We start from the raw sequence: 26321 nt of genomic DNA, 5'->3' as shown, positions 1-26321 counted from the left end.
AATTTTATTAACATCGCTATTAATTGATCACCAACTAAATGTACTCGCTACTCATACATAATACTTAGACATCATGGAAAAATAATAAACTAAATGTCATTTTTAATCATTGGCTTTTGAGATTGCACGAAACATTGTATTATAATCATCAAAGTAATAACAATATAAATGAGAATCTTGACTTAAAAGACTAAAATAATATTATTATAACACTGCATTTTCTTCCCCTGTAATCCCTGCGTAGTTCTAGAAGAGTTTATACATATATTAACCTGTTTTGGTCACTTAATAATCTTATATTAATGATTAGAGATACAACCCATTTATCACTTTGGGTATTACGACTGTTAGGAGATATAAAAAATATCCAAACAATCAACAAATAATTAGGAAGTTCAGCAACTAAACTAATAAATCGTTTTTCTCTGTCTTAATCTTTTAACAACACAGCAAATCTTAAATAATCAAATTGAAATTTTTCATTAAACAAAAATCTATATAATAAATTATTTTCATCATCACTAATTTAAGAGCCACGCTCTTGTCGGTGTAGCATTATCCATGCTACTTTTTAGGGAAAAATAGGGCAGTGGTTTCCCTCTTGCCTTCCGCCCAAATTATTGGGCGGAAATTATTTTAAACAATAAAAAATCTAATAAAATCCGACGCACTTCCTTAGTCCTTTAAACAATGTTGTTAATTATTTGATGGTATTTTTAATAAAATAACCCTTTAAAACACAAGTAGGTTAAGGGCATGCATGATCTGATAGTCTGTTCCTTATCTTGGTAACAAAGTTCCCAGACAGTGAAAAAACCCGTTCATTTTCTGTTGATGTTGGTTTTATCGTCATCAAAGCATTGTTTTTAAGATTCGGTGATCTTTTACCTGTTGTTTCGAAAAGCTGATTTTTTTTTATTAAGTTTCGCGTTACGTTTGCTCCGGCAGGAATAGCAGTAGATGCTGTTTCTATGGCTTGGTTCAGTTGGTGCTCGAAAGATGTTTCATTTGAACTGCCCTCATCATTTTAACATTCCATTCCGACCTCATCTTCCGTTGGATTTGGGGTAGATGAACTAGCGTGAAGAAGAACGCGTTACAAAAAGTGTTGCGGAAGGCCATTTTAATCAAAAATTCGCGCGTGATTATTTTGAGGTTCGATTTCTCGACTTCTCGACCTCTCGACGCCATTTTTCCCGTCTCGAGTAAGGCCGGATTTCCCGGGAATTCCCGCTTCGGGAAATCTCGAGCAGAAACCCTAACAAGAATGGAGAACGCTACACCGATAAGACCGTGGTTCTTAAATCACTGATGATTTCATTAATTATTTGATTTATCATTTGCTTAGGACGATTAATTTAACATCTCGAAGAACATTTTTCTAATATTATGTCTCTTTCGTACTGAGCCATGTCAGGGGCCTTTGGCGGCTCAATAATAACCCTGACACCAGGGTTAATGAGGTTGGTAATTCACCTCATAACCCACACGATAGAAGAAGAAAACTTGTTGTGATGTCATGAGCTTATGACTTTCCGCATCATTAGCGAATGTAATGTTTTGAGAATATAATATTATGAGAACGAAGGTTATAATACGCTCAAGATAATAATTCTTTATCTAGTCCGAGCGAGTTTTTGTTACCCATTACAAAGTACCAAGGTGCACCTAGCACAAACATGAAGTAAGACGACACGTAGCGTGTTAACTCAGCTGCACTTGTGAAGTGTCGGCAGTGAAGTCTGCACCTGCAACTTACTAAGTGACGAACTAACGCGAGCCGTGCCGAAGACGTAGCAAGCCGACACTCTAGTGTTACGAGCGTACCTACCTACTAACATAACATATGCTCACGAGTAAGTATATCCCAATTGGGGTAGTCAGAGGTACGCGAAATATGCAGTGAGCCGTATCCCCGTTTATAATAACAAGCCGTTAAGCCGTTGGTCCCGGTTACTGCTTACCGATGTAAGTATGTAGTCGTTACATGAGCCATGTCAGGGGCGTTTGGCGGCTCAATAGTAACCCTGACACCAGGGTTTATGAGGTTGGTATTCCACCTCACAACCCACACGATAAGAGGAAGATAACAAGTTATTTTTTTATGTTAAGTATAATAAGAGTTATAGGCATAGACAGTATCTAATATCTCACCGAGTGGGAGTTTCCCAAATTTCTTTAAAGTCCTCGCGGCTATTCGGTCGGAATAAATTTCGCGGATCCAATATAATGTACAGGCGGTAACGAAAGTGCAAACTTAAGTACTCATTATTGATTAATAGTAGGTGACATTCTTATTTGTAATAAAGAATGTTATAAATATTGAATTGGGCCGCAGTAGCCCAGTTGGGAGTACGCTTGATTCGCATTATGAGGTCGCAGGTTCAATCCAGAACCTAAACCTAATGAAAAAAGGTAAAAGCAAATATCGTGAGTGAGCGAGAGAGAGGAGGGAATTGCGACGACTATAAAAGGTTAAAAATAAACAAAGGTGAAGAAACAATAATCGTTTCCTTCATTGGGCTGGTTAAGGTCATCGTGACCTTACTTCTCAACCAGTGGACCACAGAGGTTTTTCCCAGTGTCAGTACTTAGCTATCAGACACGCAGAGCAATTTCTTCGGCAGTACAAAGGAAGGGTACCGTCGGAATTTCGATTAAAAATGATCTTTGCTAAAGTGCAGCCGGCGTGAAATGTTGCTCCACTAATTTATTCCTGTTTCCAAGATCTTGGCTTTTCTTTTACCCTAATAGGGTATAAAGGGTTGGACTTCACTTTGTGGGTATTTGTTACGCCTTTGTTGTTGAGGTTCGATGAGTGTAAGCGGATGAAAAGAGTTTGATGAGAAGATAATGGGGGTAACCTGTTTTTATCGTATAAATACCCAACGGAGGGATTCTTTCGTTGTAGCTGTAGACATAGAGTCGTATTCATATCAAACAAAGCGATAGAGATAAATTAACGGGATTTTAGTACAACAGATAGGATAGGAAAGTAATTACTTTCCATGCAAAAAAAAATAACAAAGTGGACGTTGATTATTTTTACGATTTTAAAGTATCTTATTCTTCACGCAGACGTTTTCCGTCGAGCTTTCAATACAATTGTTTGAATTGAAATTAAATACGTGACTACATGTTGGGCGGGGGAGATCGAGAGGCGCCCTGAGAAATCTTATTTGTTGCCGCCGTCGAACAAATGCCCCGGCCGTGTTACGTAACTGAATGGCAATTGAGACTGGCGATTGAGCCCATCTCAACAACAACATAACGGCGCCTCACAACCCTATCCCAATTCGAGTAGGCAGAGGTACATGCATTGCAAGACGAACTAAGTGTCCGACACGTCACCGAGCTTTCTGTTTGACTAATGTGATAGGTCTAGAAAAATAGGCTAGTTTCCAACTAGTCAAATCAGTTACTTTTTATTACACGTCAAAACACGAAATGACAATGGAATTTGTTTGAAATCGCACACTGTGACGTCATAGAAAAACGTAATAAAATATCGGACTTATTTTTATGTTTTTCTTGTTTAAATTTCATAAATAAATTAAATAGATAAAAGGAAATGTTTTTGGTTAGTTTTAGATGTGTCTTTATTTAGTAATCAGAATTTCATAATTTATCTTGAACCTAGTCCACGACCCAATTGTTTGCCTAGAAGAAATTGCTTCCTTAGCAATACGGCCGCTTTTTGTATTGGGTCTTTTTCATAGAAATTCCATAGTAATTTCGTGTTAAACGTTTAGTAAAAAGTAACTGTTTTGACTAGTTGGAAACTGGCCTGGTTTATCTTTTTAAGAATGTACTTAATGCTTTCTTTAGAGTGCTATAAACAGGCTAGGCCTTTTGTTACTGTCGCGAGCTAGTTAGCCGTCTCTATCGCTATAAAAATCGCTACAAAAAGCAAGTAGCACCCGTAATCGAGTAGCGTCGGAGTGCAATGTATAAACAATGAACTGTGCCGTGATTACAATTTATCGTGTCCACACATTTGTCTCGGCACACTCTTATAGACCAATACGTTTGTCTTTGGTAGACTTCTTTGGATTTAGTGATCACCGCGGACGCAATTTATACCCTCTTGAACAGTTCGCTTTGCGAGCTACTGCTGCTATGTACTCACGGTAGCCAGTTTTTACCCACGACGGAACGGAGCAGGTATTGTAATATAATAATAAGGTAATGATTTGTCATCTCCCTAGCATTATCCTGTTTTTCACAGGGTCGGCTTACCTAACCTGAAGTTTTGACAGGTTCGGTTTTTTTACAAAAGCGACTGCCTGTCTGACCTTCCAACCCGCGAAGGGAGAAATGCATTTCTCGGGAATGTGGGTTTCCTCTCGATGTACTCCTTCACCGCTGAGCACGTGATAATCATTTATGATCCAAACATGAATTCGACTATCACTGGTAGGCCTTTGCTAGATTCGAATCTGCGACCTCAAAGTTCTATTAACTGGGCTACCACTGCACTCACGGTAATGATTAGCGTAGAATGAATAAATAGTTGGTGGTAGGGCTGACAGAGGAAGACCTAGAAGGACGTATAATTTGGAGATGTCCTTAGAAAATGTTCAGTACTTACGATCTACTCTGACACGGCGCGCGTGTATGAAACGATTGATGAATGTGGAAGAAGCAAGAGAAGTGTGTTAGGATCGAAGCAAATGGGATTCCACAGTCTTTGCATACTCCGGTGGGAAATAGGCGTATGTTTATACATGCATAGAATATTTTAAGCAGTACAAGGACCCCGAAACCGACCCCGCGTGGTGATTTCCCTCATTGAGCTCTTATCGCTATTAGCAACCAGGGTCGATTAATTCTTTCATCTTTATCTAAATACAATCCTCTCAGACGACGCCCTAAGCCGAGGTTCGCGCCCATCTGGGCACCCTCAGTTTCGGGTTAGACCCGTCAGTGCACCCCTTTTGTTCAGCCAAGTAGAAAACCCATATGTACCAAAACTACAATAAGTGAAAAAAAGTTTCCACCAAGATCTCCTATGGCATGAAAAGTAATTACTTTTTTAAAATTTAAAATACCAAAGTGGACAATTATCCAGTTTTACCCGACTGTCCCAGGAGGAGGGTAATGTTTTCCTGTTAGACAATATTGCCAGGTGGAAATATACCATGAACAGTAAGCCGCATAATATCCCGTCGTCGGCTTCCCGCTGCTAATAAATATCAACCTACTATGTATGCAAATATTTCCAAAAATAAAGTCACGTACTGAGGCTCTTTTTTACAAAATTGGGGATGGGAAACTAGAGCCTACGTTATTGGAGCGACGATTATGTAATATGTATATATTTTTACCTTTTTTACTTTTGCATTTGGCCCCAGACTTGCCTGAAGGCATTGACGAGGCAATATACAGCAAATGTCCTTTTCAAAATTATGGCTTGTCTCTTTGGGCTGGTAACATAAGTTAACATAACATAACAACTTACTTTATTGCTAACAAGTTTCAGAAACAAAAGAGAATTAGAGTCCCTGCAATAGGCAGCCTTGTTGCTAAGATCTATCCCAGGCAACCTCAGATAGGTTGAATACGTAAATCAGTAAAAAAAAAACCAAGGAAGGTAAATTATTTTCTTACAAATATTTTTAATAATTATTAATATGTTTTTTTCTTAATCTACTTAGACCGGCTTCATTTCTAAAATAGCATTTTAAGTACTTATAATTTATCATTGACCCAGACATCTCATCTATTATGATGATTCATATAATATTCTTGATAATATTTTGCTCTATAATCCATACTATGGTCGCTCCTATTGCTCCAGTGCCAGTACCCACATATTTTTATACTAAAGGGGTAAGGTACAAACTGTCTAACAAATTCAAGTGAGCGTTTGGCGCAACTGCGTCGTTTAGTCCCCTTCATCCCTTACCTGGGAGGGGATGGAGGGGAAAGGGGGAAGTGGGGAGGACGGGGGGGGGTGTACGAATTATGATACGACACCGTACACTTCACCTCCAGGTGTTGGGAGCTGGCGTAGTGTCACCTCATAAACATAAAACTGTTTACGACCCAGGTCACTCCTTCAGCTAATTTGTACGAGTTCGCTTTGTTATAAACTTTCATAATCATATTCTTTTTTTAAAGTAGTAGTTTATAAACTTTTTCGTCGTGTTCGATTTTTAAGCTTTGTTTGCGTATTATTTTTTTAAAGTAGTAAACTTTTTCGTTGTGTTCTTTTTAAGGTTTGTTTTTACTAAGTCTGCTGTTATAGTAATGAATTCTTTATGATGGATATGTTACTCCATCGCTTTGGAAAGGAGCAGGTTCCACTTTAACGATGTGCTCCATAATGATAAGTAGCGCGGCTGGATGGGCGGGCGTAGATTTTTCTAGATTTCCTGGCCAATAATAAGTAAAAACTGAATCACTTGATTGTATGAAAGTGCTCCTGACACATTATGCCGTTGGTCTAGGTTACTATAAGAAGAAAAAGAAGAAGACTACATAAATATGATCTTTATTTTGCAGGTTACACTTTGCATCGTCAATTTTCACACAACGAACGTCACATCCGCCTAAAACTACTGCAGCGTCTCACAACCTGTATAGCCGGGGAATGAAGCTGCAAGAAAAACCTCGCCACAGGGTGCTAGACGTTCTTTTAACAAAAAAAATATATTGTTATAGAATGTTGTAATTTGGCTGCCTAATATAATTATCCAGCCAGTATTAGTTTAGAAAGCTAATGGGCCCAGCCCAGTATCCACTTCAGAAAAAGTAGATAACTAAACAGTATTGAAAGTTTGCTTCGAATACACGTGCATACACACATATTTACATAGTAGTCAAACATATAACCCTCCTTTTTGCTTCACCGCAGTCGGGTAAAAAGAAGGAATCACCTACTACTATGTCATCATCATCAGCCGTACGACGCCCGCTGCTGGGCATAGGCCACCCCCAAGGATCTCCACGACGATCGGTCCTGCGCTGCCCGCATCCAGCGGCTTCCCGCGACCTACCATATACATACATACATTCATAAGATCACGCCTATTCCCGTTAGGGTAGGCAGAGACCACGGAATCCCATTTACTACAATCCTGACATGTGTCACTTTCGCTTCTTCCACTGTCACCAAAGACTTTATGCTTTCTCGCTGGTTTAGAATACTACCTTATACCTACTTATATTGCCTTTAGACCTAATCGATCCAGGCGCTGTTTGCTTAGGATCCCGGTAATCGAAATCGACGTCAATCAGCGATTTATTACAGCCTTCGGGATATTGGTCTTCATTATCTATTTCATAAAAGAAGTCGTCAATTTTAATCAAGCCGAATCTCCTGAGGGTTTCGACATGATGACGGAATGGGTAGGATAGAAAGGACTGTGGGTGGGTACTTTCGTGTATAGAATAGGCGAATGTGGGTCGAAACGTGTCAGTTTTTAAATGACTTTAAAAAGCTAGATGAAAAATCAAACGTCCACGTCATTTTTGAAATAAGACAAAAAAATAACATGACATGTTAAAATAATCGACACATTGGTGCTAATTCCTGTAAATACCATCTAATTTTATTTTAAGTTATATCTGTCATTTTCTTATCCGCCGAAAAGGAAAGGGACGGGTAATCGACAAGCATAACATTTATGGAACACACGTCAATTTTAAGCACAAATCTAAACCAACCGTCTAAAAATTTTACATACGTCAATAACCCGACACAGTTAAGTAGACAGCACGTCAAACGGATTGCATACCAGCGACGTACCTTTTGATTCGCCCGGGTTATTCATTCATTTACTCATTCTTCCTAAAATTAAGAGCTGTGAATCATCCGTCCCTTTCCTTTTCGACGGATATGAAAATGACGGATATAACTTAAAATAAAATTAGGCGGTGTCTGCAGGAATCGGGGCCATTATGTCGATTATTTTTTTAACATTTTACACATTTTTATAATTTATGTTTAAGAAAATGAAAAAGATCAGGTACCTTGTGAAATAGCTCTCATTAGCATTAATTTGAAAATTTAAAACCCGTCTACGGAACAAATCGCGCTCTGAAAAGTACGAGTCAAGAAATCATTTAATTTGTGACTTTATAACAATCTGACACGATTTACAAGCATTTCTCAGCGTTTCAATCCTTAATTCATTTTACAGATGAAAACCAAACAAATGTAAAAGTTCAGTGACCTGTGACATAGTCTGTAAAATAAATAAAATACTCGTACAATAATTTCGAAGATGAAATATTAATTTAAGTGTAACAAGAAGAAAATTAGAAAGTGACTCGTGCGTGAAATTGTGGCTTTCCTGCAATGTAGAAAAGATATTAAGTAAGTACATTGTTTGATGGATGAATTTTAATTGCAATATGTCGCAACATAGAATGGGAGATGGAAGGAAAGACAGGAAAGGTGGAGACCAAGAAGAGCTTATATGGAACAAATTAAAGAGAAGGCGAACGTCGTGGTTTATAAGGAAGTCAATGAATTGAGCTTTGGTAGACAAGAGTGGAGAATTATACACCGACAAAAGCGTGGTTCTTAAATTAGTGATGTTGTGGGGTATAATTTTGTATGGGATTATTTTATGTCATATAAAATTTGTCCCTTTGTACTACAAAGTACTACCTCACCTACCTCTGGGACATATATATCCCATATATACAATATACAGGGTGTTAGTGACATCGCAACGAATACTAAGGGAGATGATTCAGACCATGATTCTGAGTTGATATCAAGTGGATTTTTCTGTCGCAAAACATGTTTCTATTTTAGTTTATTTTTTAATTCTTTACGGGTGTGTTTTTCCTTTTGAGATTCGAACCTTAAAAAAGAAAAACCTACTACTACTATTGGACATTCATTTTCTTTGTAAAGGCAGAAATGGAGAATTTAGTTTTTATCACTATATGCCGAGGTTTATGTTATAACAAGTTTCACAAACACAGTAACGAACTAGCTGTATAAAGCTCTATGTTGAAACCATTACACAGGGGTAAAAGCCCTGTGAGCGGTCTGCACCGGGTGGTTAAGGAGAATAACTGATGTGGGCCCATTAGTTGTTTGTATACCACAACTGCATTATATCTGTGTCAGATCCGTAAACTGTGGATAGTTAACACTTAAGCTCGCGACTTTATCCCAATTGGGGTAGTCTGAAGTACATCCATCGTATGAGGAACTTAGTACCCACACCTGACCGAGCTTTCTGTTAGACCAAACAGTTAGACCTGACAGGTGGTGGTATCTCCGTTTATAATTTTATGTCTTTATAATATAAAATTTGTATATTATTGTACTCACAGCTCCCATTGCTCACGATCTGGAGGTCCGAGTTCGATTCCCGCTGGGGTCATTGTCGAAATCACTTTGTGAGACTGTCCTTCGTTTGGTAAGGACATTGCAGGCTTGAATGACCTGATTATCCGAAAAAGTAAGATGATACTGATGACCCGTAGACACCAACCCGTAGTGGAGCAGCGTGGTGGAGTGTGGTACATACCCCCTTCGGTTGATTGAGGAGAGGCCTGTGTCCAGCAGTGGGCTGTATATAGGCTGTTTATGTTATGTTATATTGTTATACTATCTGTTGCCAGCGACTGCGTCCGCGGGGACTTCAGTCGATTGTCTTACGACACCGCGAACCAACGCGGTGGAGCGGTGAAGCGGTTAGCAAGGTCGCATCTTGTATGACGTAATCCGCTAATGCTTAAAATACGAACACCGCCCCGCCGCGCGGGGTACCGCTACGAAATCCGCGTTCGTATGAGGATTGCCTAAGTCCGTCTCTGAAAAGTACCCCGTCCTGTTTTGTACACTTGACAACGTGTACGAAAGATTTCGGTTTCGGAAAGATGATCGGTTACTACTGCAAGAGCGTGGATGTGTGTGTGTAATCAAATAAATTAAGTTTGGACGTTTAGTAAGTTTAGGACGTTTAGGAATTTCAGGATTACAGACAAAAAATATAGAACAGACCTTCGTATAAAACTTCATGTCATAAATGTGATATGACAACCAGGCAGCAAGCTTCCAAATTCAGTTAACTTGTCAGCTGTAACACATACATCCTCTCCTACTGAGTGAGCGTAACTTACACTGTCTGGGCTGATTAAACTTTATTGAGCGCCGCTGGTGACAACCCTTTGTTCTAATTCTGAGTGACACACCCACATTTTGCACCCTTATTCCTCCCTATGGTATGCCCAATAAAGACCAATTCACCTCGACACACTGGCAAAGCGAAACGATTATGAACGCTACTCTAATTTTACTACCCAACGCTCCTGACGGGTTCTATCTAAATAAATCCCTATAGAAAAACTGTGATTCAATTTAAAAGAAATGACCCCTTCGGATTGAGTCTCTTTCATTGACTATTTTTAGTAGTTCGTTCAATATACTCGCGCTGCAGGATATAAGGAACAAATTTTTATTCGACTGAATCTCTCTGTCGTGCGATCTCGTTTAGAAACAAAAGTAAGATATTAAATGAGGGTTTCAAAACCACTTTTCACGTCCGGTTCTTGCGGCACGACTCTTCCTATGGCTTTTACTGTCATAATAAAATATGGGTTTACTGGTACGTTTAATCCGCCATCATGAGCGAGAGTTTTATCATCGAAAGTCCACAATGAGGCAAAGTTTTCCCATACTTCAATAATCGCGTCTCCAGCGGCTGTTCAATTAGTTTCAAGCTTCACCAGAGGATTTCAGTGGGCGAAGTTCCGAGGCCTGCCATTATAAATTCTCCGAGTGGCCGAGATAAAATTTAATTTCAATATCTTATCTGACAGACATTATAGGGATCAAGCCGTTAGTACCAGCCACCGTCAATTGAGGATTAATTGGGCGTTTAGACGGATCCAACGATTATCGCTTTGTGACAGAGTGACGTTTGGTTGGCGTTTGTGATGATAAAAATCTGATATTGACTATAATAAATCGTTTGGCAAATGTTCTGATAGGATGATTAACGACTGACTCTCCTAAAATTACTGTTGATGGTTCATGTCGGACATTAGCCTTATTATTCTTGAATAGCTTTGTAAAGTCTACTAATTAACCAGTCCAAGGATCTTTGTTTTCAATGTGCTTGTAAAATATCTAATTGTTATTAAAACAATGGATCAAAACAAAAGCCGATAAATTTTCATATCAAATTTCTAATTTATAAGCGAAAAAGTATGAAATTTAATCTGGATAAAAACTTTTCGGGAAAAAGTTTTAAAGAATAAACAAGTTGGTACACAAGACGTCAGGGATTGAAATTATCAAGTAATTTAATAAAGCTGGCGATAAGAGCTCGAGTCAGGAGCGTAGTCAGGCAGTAAGCGACCTAACGCCTATGAGTGCTATGACACATTTCAGAACAGTACAATATGACAAATAATTATCTTCCTACTACTGGTATTACCTATAGTGCGTTCGAACTTCTTTGTGTTCTGTTTTCTGTCACTACGTAGGTACTAATGTTCTAAAAAATACATACATAAACACACGCCCGTAATTCCTAACGGGATGGGCAGACCCACAAGCAATGAAAGTCAACTTGCAGCCACGGTTGATAAACCTTATAGTGACAAGGGCTCAGACTATTCTAAAACAAAGAAAATACATAATATTTAATTTCTTTTCATGTATGTAACGATGTAACGTACATACTTACCAATACCGTACTCTAGAGCGTCTAGTCTGTCTTGGTTTCAAATTTCGAACGAAATTCAAACCGTCACTTCGCTCGCTTTATCCTCAAACAAGTTCCACCTCATGTACCATTCAACGCAATTTATTTGCCTAATCTTTGGAAAGTGCTCGACCTAGATCAAACTGTTTGACCTACTCGCTTACGTCTCTGTGAGGCCTTGAAGTTGCGTTGAGGGACTGATTGCGCCCCTGTGTGGCTCCCGTGAGGCGAGTTGGGTGCGGTTCGGAGCTAGATAAAAGGAAACAAGTTTAAACGAGAAAAGTTGGTGCGTCCGCGAGCTGACGCTTCTGTCACGCTTGCTCGTTGGCTCGCTTCACCTGTACGTCAGATGTTACGTTCTTCTATGAAGTTGTTATAAGTTAGCTGCTTGCTGCGTTTTATTACAGTTTAACGAGGTACTTCTTCATGCATATTTTTTATACCGCGCAAGGTTAAAAAGATGTGTTGCTGTTGCAGTTTCTTGTCATTCTTCTCCTTAGCCATAATATCTTGTGAAATGACATAGATTCAAAAACGTTAAATTGTCCTTGAACAAGTTTATCGATGATAATTATGTTGAATAAATGATTCTGATTCTGGAATCAAAAATGAAGAATAAAATGTGCAGATATCTTTCTATCGCACATTTTACACTTCAGTAAGTACCTACCTACTAAGCTTAGTCCAAGATTTCAGCTTGCATAGCAGGTATCTAACTTTTTCTAGCCTTAAACGAATACAAAGCAACTAACTTCTACTTGGTACAAAAAAGTTCTCAACGATAAAGCTACTTTGTACTGTAAGTAGTCCACATTTAGCTTGGCAAATTGTCTACGTGGCAGAAAAGAATTTTTACATTTAAGTAGGTAGGTATGGTTAAAATGTGGTTTTATGACAGTGTTGTCCAGTGGGGCAACAGAATACAGTTTCTCCTTGAACTTTTGAATAGACGAGTTTGCCGCAGATGGCATTAACTTGGGCGGACAAATGGGGAGCGCTGCGAGTTTCATAGAAATCTTTGGTTTCATTGTGCTGATTGAATGATTGATTGATGATTGTTTTATGAGCAAATAAATAATTTTGAATTTGAATTTGATTCTACCTCACAGTGAGAGTGGAGCGGTACATCCAACTGGGCTACCTCGGCTCTGCTACAGAAACACTGTCTTACTATTACCATGTCAGTTGTAAATAAAGTATTACAACTCCTCATTAATAATTAGCGTGGTAAACGAAAGTTGATAGCAGATGAGTTGGTATAATTTATGAGGAGAACTTTCCTCGGCGTTATTAATAAATAGTTGAGAGCTGTAGTTGGCAACTTTATATGAGTGGGGTTATAAGAACTAATTACTTTCAGGTATCGCGGGAGCTATAAACTTAGAGGTGCGAGGATGCCGTGTACTGTATATTTGTTTAGGATCTTAGGTGCTGTAAAGACGTCCTGGGAGCAGTTTGTACGTAAGTTGCGGCTGATCTACACCTTATGTATATGTGCAGTTGGAAAACTTCCACAGATATGTATAGTCCCTCCGGACTTGCACCAATGAGTTATTAATTTATTTTAAGTGCAGTTTCCACAGCACAACAGCCTTGGTCTAGTGGTTAGAGCGTCAGGATCACGATCTGGAGGTCCGGATTCGATTCCCGATGGGGACATGGTCGAAATCACTTTGTGAAACTGTCCTTTGTTTGGTAAGGACTTTTCAGGCTTGAATCACCTGATTGTCTGAAAAAGTAAGATGATTCCGTGCTTCGGAGGGCACGTTAAGCTGTTGGTCCCGGCTATTAGCCGTAAAAACACCTTCACCAACCCGCAGTGGAGCAGCGTGGTGGAGTATGCTCCCTACCCCCTCCGGTTGATTGATGGGAGGCCTGTGCCCAGCAGTGGGACGTATATAGGCTGTTTACGTACGCAGTTTCCACTAACGCAATTAGCTCGATTATTACATTATAGACGACGACGGCTCACCATACATCACGTTTGTTTAACAGAAAGCTCGGTGAGATGGTACTTAGTTCATCTTGCGAAGGATGTACCTCTTTGCCAATTGGGATATGGTATCTTATGTGTGTTTGTCTAAGTGTAATTTTATAAAGGACACCACCACCATCGTTGACCAGTCCATACACTCAATTATTTGTATTTCTCGTGTATGTTGTTTTTATTATGTGTTTTGTTTGATTGTAAGTTGTGTGTTACTCCGTGTTTTGTATTATATATTTGTTATTTGTTTTGTATTTGTTACTGTGGTGTCCCTTTATAATAAACGTTTCTTTCTTTAATTCGGAGTTTGATCTATCTATCAATACATGTATATCACATGAAAATTTGTATAGCTGTTGGTTTGTTGTTTGTGTGTATATAAAATAGCCGGTCGTGCGAGTGCCAGTCACGCACCGAGGGTTTCGAAGTTTTGACTTTGCTGTTGTGAAACAATCCTCTTCATACATCGAAATAGGTTGCGATTAGTTTACCAAATGCAAATTCCACACATGAAAACTTACACTACATGATACTTACGCATCAGTTAGTATACATACATACTTACATAAACTCACGCTTATTTCCCACCGGGGTAAGCAGCGACTATGCAATTCCATTTGCTTCGATCCTGACATACTTCTCTGGCTTCCTCCACTATCATCAATCGTTTCATACACGCACGTCGGTTCAGAGTAGATCGTACTGGACCTTTTCTAAGGATATATCCAATTTGGTCAATATACATCCTTCTAGTCTTTCTCTGCCGGCCCTACCACCAACCTTCGCTTTATATACTGGTTTTGTAATCATAAACTGAACTGCTCTAGCTACTACTGTCACCTCCCTCTTCCTCCTGTGGCAGTAGTATCCTTTTCCCCCTTCCTCACCACTCCTATTACGGATGTCTCCCGTTAAGATCGGCCGATGATCCCGATCGGTCATAAAACCTAGCTAGCACAAGTCCGCAGCGTTAGAGGCCTTGCTAATGCTGATGCCGTTCCTACCGCTCTCCGATCGTAGCGGCTCCCCGTTCCATTGGATACAGGGCGGTAGGGGCAAGAGTGCACCTGTGTTCGCGCGCACACTGTCAAACCCTTGTTTCGTGCACTATAATATTTCCTGCGCAAATGGCTCGGGCTTCTGTAGTCATATCCTTCATCTGCTCTACGTGTCTAAATCAACTTGACATTCCCTTCTCAATCTTAGTTTTTTAGTAACACAGCATACCTAATAGTACAAATATCTCTGGTATTATAAATGTTATCCTTAGAATATGTTAATCAGCAAACTTATGACGATTTCCCCTATTTTCTGATCGGCACACGATAATGTATATTTGACCTGGACAAGTACCCTATTATAAATACATCAGGATAACGACCCCCGGAACTCGTTGGAACTCGGAAACTTGTCGCAACTTCCCAAGAGTTCTTCAGCTCGTATTTAATTTAGCCTGTCCCAAGACTCGCAAGTTATACATATCTATTCCGTTCCTACTTAAAAATAACATAACTTATACATTAATGTCGAATTTGTTTTCGAATTCATATTTGGATCATAAATGATTATCACGTGCTCAGCTGTGAAGGAAAACATCGTGAGGAAACCCATATTCCCGAGAAATGCATTTTCGGAGGTATGCGACCTAACCTGTATTGGGCTGGTTTTCCCTTCGCGGGTCGGAAGGTCAGACAGGCAGTCGATTCTGTAAAATACCGGACCTGTCAATCTTCGGGTTAGGCAAGCGGACCCTGTGGAAAAAGGTTTTGTAACTGTTGTGCTTATTATTTTCATAAAAGCCTCACCGATCAACTTTGCGAGGAAGAAATTAATTAGTTTTTAGATTTGTTTAGTTCTAGCACTGTCTATCAGGGGTAATATGCTAGCACGTAGGTTTGCACGATGTTCTCACGAGGTGAAGGTTACCCAGTTCAAAAGCTATTGCCAGAGTTTATACACGTGCAACCTTTGGAGCAATTACACCAAAAAGACCTTCAGTGCTCTGCGCGTTCAATATAATAACGCCTTCAGGGGGTTGTTGGGGCTGCCCTGGCGCTGCAGTGCCTCGGGGATGTTCGCCTCCTGGAGCACTGATGGCTTCCAGGCTGTTCTACGCAAGCGTGTGGCTTCTCTGTGGGAGCGAGTGCGGGGCAGCAGCAACAGTCTCCTGAAGGTGGTCTCACAAAGGATGGACAGTCCCATCCTCACTCACTGGATGTACATGCATGTGACATCCAATGAAAATTATAAATTTTACTAACTTAGATATAATCTTCTATTACTAACAAAATATGGATAAATATCTGAAATAAATATTTCATTCATTCATTCATTCATTCATTCATTCTACCCTGTCTCATTAACAAATAAATACGTTTATAATATACGGAATAACAGCCACCGTGGTCTAGTGGTTAGAGCGTTGGGTTCGATTCTCTATGTGGACATTGTCGAAATCACTTTATCTCAATCTTTAGGTTAGTGGACCCTGTGAGAAAAGGGATAACACTAGGGAAATGGTGATAAAGTAGTAGAAGAAAAAGATAATTTGAAAACCTGTGGTATGGTAGAGCTACAACGCGTTTATTTATTTTTTTTTAAACTTAATTTTATTATTACAATCTAGCATAAATAAGCTAATAAGCAATGGGGTATTTGACTCGGTCAAATATACACTATAAAATACTAATTAATCTAGAAATTGAAGCCAGTGTAAAATGATCAAAAATCAATCTCATTTAGTTTTCGACTTATTTTAGAATTTTATTTATGGATTAAGTAACAATGAGTACGACGTTTGACCGCTTTTATTGATGACGTCACAGGACAGTACTTCCATATAAGCTCGAAAGAAGACTTTCGTTTTCACGTTTCGTAACAAGTATCTCATTGACTAGATTGTCAAGTAGGCTATTTATCTGTAACCTAAATGTCAAAGCCTTATGACATAATTTATTCTTGGTATAACATTTTATATCGCGCATCTTACTCATGTAAATGTCTTAATTATAATATTAGTTTTGCTACTAAAAACCTCGGATACTATGACAATGTTCTCACTTTATGTTTCAATCATTAGCTGTAAAACCATACTTACTAACTTTTCCAACACATTTTATGTAATAAAGTTTTCGTATTGGCTGTAAAGCATTAGTAACACGTTGATATAACGTTAGATGTGAAACTTTTATTGGCCATTTCGCTGGTTTCATCAAGTTCTTCAGGGGGGTTAAATTTACCACATCGAAGCAATTCATCTAAGAAAGCAATATTGCTTTTTGACATTTGTTTGCATTGCGCACTTATTTATATATGCACAAATGTCAAATTACATGAGTAAATATGACCTGATACATACGGGATATAAAATGTTATACCAAGAATAAATTATGTCATAAAGCCTTGATGTTTTATAGTAGTTTAAGTTAAAGATAAATAGATCACAAGTATAGCTTTTGACCACGTATAGTTGGGGTGTTGTCTAAGTATAATTGTGAGTTTGATTTATCTATCAGTACATGTTTACCACATCCAAATCCGCTTGGCCGTTGGCTTTTTTTTTCTTGTAGCCCTGTCGTACAGGATGGACAGGGACCTTATATATCAGCCATATACCTCTCTACGCTCAAGCTCTATGCCTTACGATCGTACTCTACTTGCCCTTTTTTGGGCCCTACGTATCAGTTCTCACTTTTATGCCTCTCGCACTTTCGTTCATCATCTTTCATTCTTGTCATTCCGTTGGTTTGTTGTCTGTGTGTGTTTAACAATGTTGTTTGTCTACGCATCTACTACTACGTCCGCCGACAACATGTTGCCAGAGGAACTAGGGTTGTTGCGTATTGTCTCCACTCGACAACAATGAGGAACTTTCCAGGCTACATTCCTCCAAAACAATATAGATGGCGCTGTAAAGATGTTCCTTCGTTTAACCTTCAGAGAATAATTTCAGAGAAATAAATATACCTATTTTCTTGTTTTATACATTTTAGAGCGTGTTTTTCCGTAGGCGGGTTTTTAAACTTATGTTTTTATTTATTTGATATCTCTGTGCACGATTTAAATATACCGATTGTTTGCTTCGCGCATTCCTTTTGCTTCCAGACGCTCAGAGAAAATTCCCTCTTTGACACGTTTGCGAAAACAAAAAACAATCAGACTTTAATCTCCCGATGGCAAATCAAACAGACCCCCATGCTCGGAACAATCCCACTCTCTGTTGATTCGCATCATCGGCGATACACGCTTTAGACTCCTAATAACAGATGAATGTGATCTGTCAACACATCTGACTAATAGATCAGATTTTTTTTATACTTATACAAACTGATGATATGATGATACCACCCAATAAAGTTCGACTAATTGTTACCACTTCCGTGACCTTTCGACGTGTTTACGATCTTGAATGCCCTCACCTCAGATAGTTGACAAAATAGGTCCTATGCAAAATATCACACAATGTATCTATTTGGTTATATTGTCGATGATTCGCAGTATTCGCACCTCCCATGTTTGTACAAGCGCTTCTTTGACAAATCTCGAATGTTGCGTAAACACCGCACCGTTCAAAGGGCTTGATCCCGAAATACAGTATTAATAAAGAAATAAGAAAAGTTTCGTTTAATCAACTTAGTATGTCACTAATGCTAATTCTGGTAGATACTATCTAATTTTAGTTTAAGTTGCACCTATCATTGTCTTATCGGCCGAAAAGGAAAGGGACGGGTGATTGACATTTTAAAATGAATGAGTGAGTTAAAAAAAATATACGGTCGAATTGAGAACCTCCTCCTTTTTTGAAGTCGGTAAAAATAAGCGATGTATTTTTTTAAAAAGAAAACATTGGAACACTAACAGCCTCCGTGGTCTAGTGGTTAGATCGGTAAGCTTACGATCTGTAGGTCCGGGTCCGATTCCCGATAGCGACATTATCGAAATCACTTTGTGAGACTGTCCTTTGTTTGGTAAAGTAATTAGGTACCTGATTGTCCGAAAAAGTAATAATGATTCCGTGCTCCGGAGGGAACACATCTACCAATCCGCAGTGGAGCAGCGTGGTGGAGTATGCTCCGGTTGATTGAGGGGATGCCTGTGCGCAGCAGTGGGACGTATATAGGCTGTTTATGTTTATGTATTTTGAATAGGCATACCAAATAAAGAATGGGCCAAGTAAACGATTTTTAACTGGCGATTAAATATTAAATAATGTAAAAACACCTTATTAATTTATTTTTCTTGACGTTACGGCGACGTTAGAGACCGGCAAGGGTTAATAAGGTGATTGACCTTATTTTGACACTTAATCACACATCGACCTCCTAAAAATAGTTTACCATGTATAAAGTGCGTGTAGCGGTTAAAATGTCTAGAGTATCGACCTAGTTTACTAACCTACACATCACATCATTAATTTAAGAGCCACGCTCTTACCGGTGAACATTCTCCATGCTACTTTTTAGGGAAAAATAGGGCAGTGGTTTCTTTCTTGCCTTCCGCCCCAAACCAAGTAACCCCTTTAAATAGACTCCCATACAATATTCACTTGCCCATAAGACTCGACGTGGCCATAATTTCATTTGGCCAGTTGCCGTCTTGATTGAAATTTATCGACCTAAATCCTCATTTGCGTGCCTTCGTTCCTTGTAACGTAGACAAATTATTTCTAATCCACTTGCGGTCATATACCAATATTAGTATGCCTGCTGGGCGTTAGTGAAGATGTGTGTGGGAATACGTGTCTATTGACATTGTCTGTTGAGTTATAATAGTCTGGCAGAATACAAAATAATAGTAGGTACAGGTGTAGGTAGGGTTAATAAGGCCAGCATTTCACAAAAAAGGATCTCTCTAGCATTATTACGTTTTTCACAACGTCCGCTTACCTAACCTGAAGATTTGACAGGTCCGGTTTTTTACAGAAGCGTCTGCCTGTTTGATCTTCCAACCCGCGAAGGGAAAACCAGCCCAATACATTGTAGGTCACATGCCTCCGAAACTGCATTTCTCGGGAATATGGGTTTCTTCACGATGTTTTCCTTTACCGTCCGTTCCACCAACCACCGTTCTTCCAACTGGGTATTTGATATTTGTTGACAGTTCGCCATGGATTTACCTCTGTTCAGCCCAATTGGGACTATAGTCATAATCTTGAGTTCGTGTTATGTTACAGGTCTTTGGTGAGAGATGAAAGACTGCGTTCTGTTGCTGAAGTTTTTTGACGTGACTTATAGTAAATTTATTACAAAAGACCTTCCAAGTGACACACAGGGTGTTAGTGACATCGTAACGAATATTAAGGGGGATGATTCAGACCATGATTCTGAGTTGATATCAAGTGGAATTTATTGTCGGAAAATTTATGAGAAATTTTTGTGTTTTATTAAATTATTTTCCGTTATATATTTTTGCGACGGAAAATTCCAATCAAATGAGAATCATGGCTTGAATCATCCCTCAAAGTTTTCGTTACAATGTCACTAATATTCTGTAAGTATAAACAAACAAACAAACTTCTGAAACACAACTCTTCTAGTAGCCACCATAGAGACAATTAATATACATCAAACGACCTTTCAAATTATATGTGGCTCCTCGGTATCGGTAGTCTGGACCAGAATGTCTCCTTTCCACCGTAGGTACCTAATAGACGAGTGGGCTAAGTTATTGGTGGATGAAGTTTGAGCGGTTTCACTCGCCTACTTGAAGCTGTGGGAAGGACGAACACTGCATATATAGTTTGACGTAGCCGCTTAACTTTAAGGAAAATACTTTTATTTCGGTGGCTTGTGAGTGCAGAAGTTGATATTTGTATAAAGGCTAAGTAGCTATGATATGGCCACGTGCTTTGAATGCTTCCTTGCATTACAACCCTGTCATGTTAACTTATATTATGTCATTTAGTGAGACTTTGTTTCAATTTATCAAATAAATTAATGCGACATGATTGTGAAGTGCAAAACAAGTAGCTAATAGAAAAGATAAGGTCGATTTTATGATTGAAATACCGTTGTCATTCAATAAAATAAACAAATAATGAAACAGAGTAAGCTTTGTTACCGAACAATATTGAAACGATGACTGGAACGCAATTCGAAATTCGAACACTACATTTAGCAAACATTGAATTAGCATATATCGCGGCGGGTGATTCTCCGTATTTGCGTTTTAGAATTCACTCAAAATTTAAATTAAAAATACACACATGCAGGGTGTTAGTGACATCGTAACGAAAACTTTGAGGGATGATTCAGGCTATGATTCCGAGTTGATATCAAGTGGAATTTTCCGTCACAAAATTCATGTATTTTTTTAATTATTTTCAATTGTATACTTCGACATGTAAAAAGACAATTACTTAGAAATGTTAGCAGAGGTAGCATTATCTGGACTAGCACCAGTTTTTTTAAAGAAGCGACTAAAAGTCTTCTTCAACGCCATGTAGAGAACAGTAACATTTTTTCAACGTTTTTTTGTTCCAAACTCCGCTTGGAAAACATACGAAACTAGCACAGAAATCCTAAAAAGAAATACAAAACTGAAAAGAAATTTAATTTAATTTGTAACTACGTTTCTACTTCTTTTTCTTTCGTTTCACGTCGCTTTTATTCTCTGACACCGTTGAAATCCGGTTGGGAATGGCCCGCATCGGTTCTGCATACGTTTCATTTGATTATCCGTTTTCGGATTATAACTGATGCAGGGATAGAGTGGATGGGATGGGATGGCGGGGATGACGGGGATGCCGTGGGATGGCACGGGATGGCGGGTATCCCAGTTTGATTGTGTCACGGCTGTTTGCTCTGTAGCACTGTTCCCGTGATATATGAACCCGTAGTGGGCTGTCATAATTCGTGCTCGCGAATTATGTTCGGAGTCATTGTAAATGGCATACAGATTGAATAAACTGACTGCATACGCCTTTTTATCTCATTGGTGGGCAAAGACTATCCATTAGATTACAGCTCGGTCACTCCATACAAAAATATCAGTCTTTGCCGTGTGCCGCCTAACTCGTATGTGCGAGTGAGACCGCAAGCTCTCCCCTTTACTCCTCAGCAGCTTACTAAGACACAGAAGGGGTGAGGTCGACGCCAGATACGAATTGGTGCGAGGCGGAGCGTTACCGTTCTGTACATAGTAATTTATTTATTTATTTGTACACAATAGAACACAGAAAGACACACACAAAGAAATCAGACAGTACAGGTAAGCTTATCTCTAAAAAAGAGATTTCTTCCAGCTGACCTACGTGATAAGGAGACATGCAGTGTATAATACTACAGATAGACATACCTACATACGCGTACAAATCTTATGAAATTACAAGAACAATTATACTTACTAATATAAAGACAAAAAAAAAACAATAAAATTATAAACAATAAATTTAAGTAGACTTACATATAAATATACTACAACAATCAATATATATGCCTATAATATATATGCAACAAAAAAAGTACATAATATTCTTTATTCTATGCTTTTATAACACCTACCAGGGTTGATGGGGTTGGTAATTCACCTCACAACCCACACGATAGCAGAAGAAGATAATACCTAGCCACAAACTAGATTTAGTGAAAAATTGTTACGTCTCTTTTGGTAAGTCAGATTACGTAAATCTGCTTTCATATTCATATTTATTGAAAGTCACAAACAAGTAAGTAGGTACTTTCATGTGACAACAAAAAGTTTACAACCAATATATTTCGAATACAATCTCAAATCGAAAAACTTTTACTTTCAATTTACGATATGATGCATATTCAAAATACCGCGATTAGTTGACCTTTTGTTGCTTTTGCGCAGATAATTTATATTTTGTTTGAATTTTTCCCGAAGCTATTTGCATTAAAAGCTAATCAGCGACTTCGTCTCCAGGCTCAAAGATAAATTACTTTCCGGCCGTATTTTGCATAATTTATAACAACTACCATCAATTTCACATAACGCGGTTGTAACTAAAATCCCCTACTAAATGAACTCTGTCTCACTCCTCTGTGGTGTAGTGGTTCGAGTGTTGGGTTCATAATCTGAAGGTCCAGGTTCGATTCCCCATGGGGACATTGTCGAAATCATTTTGTGAGGCAGTCCTCTGTTTGCTTAGGAAATGCTGGCTTAACAATCTGATTATCCGGAAAAGTAAGATGGTGCTTCGGAGGCCACGTTAAGCTGTTGGTGCCACTAGTCTAACAGTACAATTCAAAAACTGTCTATCACCCTTGTATCCCCGGAGGGGTAGTCAGAGGTGTATATACGCTATATACACCCACTCCTCGCCAGCTACATTTAAACATCACTATCACTATCATCAGCCCATTATCGTCCCCACTGCTGGGGCACGGGCCTTCCCTTTGGATGGATAGGGAGATCAGGCCATCACGCGGGCCCAGAGCGGATTGATGGTTATTAACGACTGCTAATGCAGCCGGGACCAATGGCTTAACGTGCCTTCCGAAGCACGGAGGAGCTCGAGATGAAATCTTTTTTATTTTTGTGGTCACCCATCTTATAACCGGCCTTTGCGAAAGTTGCTTAACTTCAAAAATCGTAGATCGAGCGCGTTAACCGTTGCACCACCGAGCTCCTCACGTTTAAACGTTTAAACATAATACCTTATAAACAATTACATACTACAAACAAATAAGTGCTGCAAAAGGCGGTCCAGCCACCTTAACCAACCCCCTCTTCCGATTGATCCCAGAGTCCTGTGCCCAGCAGTGGGATATAAACAGTCTGTTCATGTATCTATGTGTAAATGAACTCACGGATGTCTCACTCGTTTATCACCTGCCGCGGGGCATCGGCCAGCGAAATAATTTCCCCAAATGACGTTTAGGCACCAAAACGACGGGAAACGCCCGTAATTGCCCTCTCGCGATATAAATTGGCTGAGTGTGTAACCGGCAGTGGGAAGCACCATGGGTTCCTACTATCTATTCTCGATTTATTGTCATTTTTCGTGAATTGAAGTACTTAGCGGCACGCATGATGGGCGTACTGCCGTGTGTTCGCTCATGTAGGTTTGGTTTGTTTCATATATATGTATGTTTATATGTATATTTATATAATATATAGGTATATATTTATTACTCGTATATTTTATTTTAATATTGTAACCCCAATAATAATCAGACGCTCCTTAATTAGAGTTAGTTAAGTTTTTTTTTCTCTCTCTCTCTACAGTCAGTTTTTTTCTTTAACATTAAATAATAATAGTGACGTGCAGTTACATAGTCATAAAAATATCGACTACCGTCCTTACAATACCTACTATTTTAAATGCAACAGTTTTACTCTATTTCAACGGGAAATAGGTGTGATCGTATGCATGTGTTTGAGTACTAGGTTAGTATTATATGATCTGTGGTATTAGGGGGTTAAAAAGGCCACGTCAAAGCAATGAATCTGAAGGCAATATTGCTATTTGGCATCCCACCCCCCTCGAACATAGTTTAGTCTTCAATCGTATATCGTCAGACGTCACACACAGGTGCGCGTGTACGATAACGTCATTGTATTGTATCTGTGTAAAACGAGGTTGTTTGTTTGAAATGTCCGGGGTGTGGCGCCGTCTAAAAATACCGATTTTGAGCTGGGTTTGAGGAGGACTTTGGGGTCGCGTCAACCGAAAACGGGATCGAGAAAGGTTCGAGTGAATATCTTAGAATACGGATGTAAGTCACTCGATATTCACACAGCGTGTACCATTCGAGTGTCAGTAGTAGCACCGATAGTAGGCTCTCCAGTAAATGAGGTTTGCCGATGAGTCCTGGGGCGCTGGAACCCTCGCAATTACGCCGCATCAGCGACCTACTCCGTGCGCAGGAATTCATCGTACGCGTTACCCACGCAATTCCTCGCGTAGCCAAGTTGCAAACGTTTCGATCGGACTAATCGATAACCAATAAATCCATGTTATGTACCACCAAATTCACCTACCACACTACACTACCTACCAAATTCAAATTCAAAATTCAAAGCTATCGTTATTCAGTAGGTAATATATATGTAGTCACATTTTGAATCGTCATTATAACGAACGTCTCATCCGTCTAAAACTGTATAGTCGGGGAAAAGAAGCTGCAAGAAAAACCTCGGCACAGGGCCCTAGACGTTCTTTAAATAAACATAAAATACTGTTTTATACAATTATTATTTAGTCATTTGGCTGCCTAATATCAGTTCATAGACAGTTAATCCCATGCATTCATATTAACAAAGTGTAAGTATGTTACCTACTGAAAAAAATATATTTTTGAATTTGAATTTGAGTTGCCAGCAACCGACTTTCAAATAATTTCCCGCTGATGGCGCAAAATGGTGACGTAGTGAAATAGGGCCCTAAGAGAAAACTACCCACATAATAATGCCTTTGATGGTGAGTACAAAGTACCTAATTAGATGATAACTTGTAGCTACTTTTGATACGGACTGATATCATATCAGACCTTCATTCATCACTCAGCCCTTATTAGTATAGTACTTTCCCTTGTTTGCTTAAGTTAATCCTCGCTATCCTCATAAGTGGGGGCTTAAATAATTAATCTCTATGATCTTCATCATTAAGTACAAATCACGTATGTAATAAATTGTGATAATGCGTAGGTAAAAATAACTTTAATTTATTTTATAGCCAGTTAGGTCTTGTGGTTCAGCAGCTTGCTTCTCGAGCGGAGAGCGCCGCGCGCCGTTTCAAACCCCGGTATCGGCCTTGCACGAATGACTAATTTTATCTTAAGTACAGTTTCACTAACAAAGCTGGCTCGAGACACGTTGCTCTTCAACGAACACAAATATACCTACAGACACAAAATCAAATCAAACCTAATCTCAAATATTCCTCAATTCAATCAACAATGGCGTTCTAATAGCAGTTTGAAGCGCGCGCGCACCTGCGATACAAATTAGCTGATAAATTAGTCGCGCCGCGTCTCATACCGCGCTCGTTAGCTAACTAGTGTTGTAAACCTTATTATATTTCCCGGGACGTCCCGTAATACCGCAGATATATACTACCCGTGCGAATTATTTAGACACGTCGCGCTGTAGTAAGAAGATGAACGTCTTCTAAACCAAATATGTACATGGTAGAAAGAAAGATAGATGATAGAAAGAGACGATTATTATAAAGGGACACCACAGAACAGATAAAAAACAAAACACAATAAAAATACGTAATAAAAATAACTTACACAAGAGAGTACAAATAAATAGACAGTAAAGATTAAGGCAAATTGTAATTTTGTGTATGGACTGGTCAACAATGGTACCACCATTAGGTGTGATTGAGATATCACGTGGTTTTCAGGATTTGTGTCAATGCCAATATTTCTTGTTTTCTTTTAAGAACATAATGCTCTGTGTCGTCATTTCTTGCAGCTACTTTTCCTCAGCTATACAGGCTGTGAGAATCTACAGTAGTTTTAGGCGGGCTAGACGTTCGAGAAAAAATATATTTATGTAAAAATTTAATCGAAGTGTAAATTTATGATCTAATGAATATAAAGACATTTTTGAGTTTGAGTTTTGAGACCATTCCGCACAACCCTATGTCAACGTTTTGCTCATCCAATTCTGTTATTATGAGTGACAACTTCGTCAATTTTCTACTAACTTGAAATTCAGAGCAACCGCTTAAATAAATT

Source organism: Pectinophora gossypiella, chromosome 4 (genome assembly GCF_024362695.1).
Source record: "Pectinophora gossypiella chromosome 4, ilPecGoss1.1, whole genome shotgun sequence".
NCBI lineage: Eukaryota > Metazoa > Arthropoda > Insecta > Lepidoptera > Gelechiidae > Pectinophora > Pectinophora gossypiella.
Note: the sequence above shows the minus strand (reverse complement) of the source record.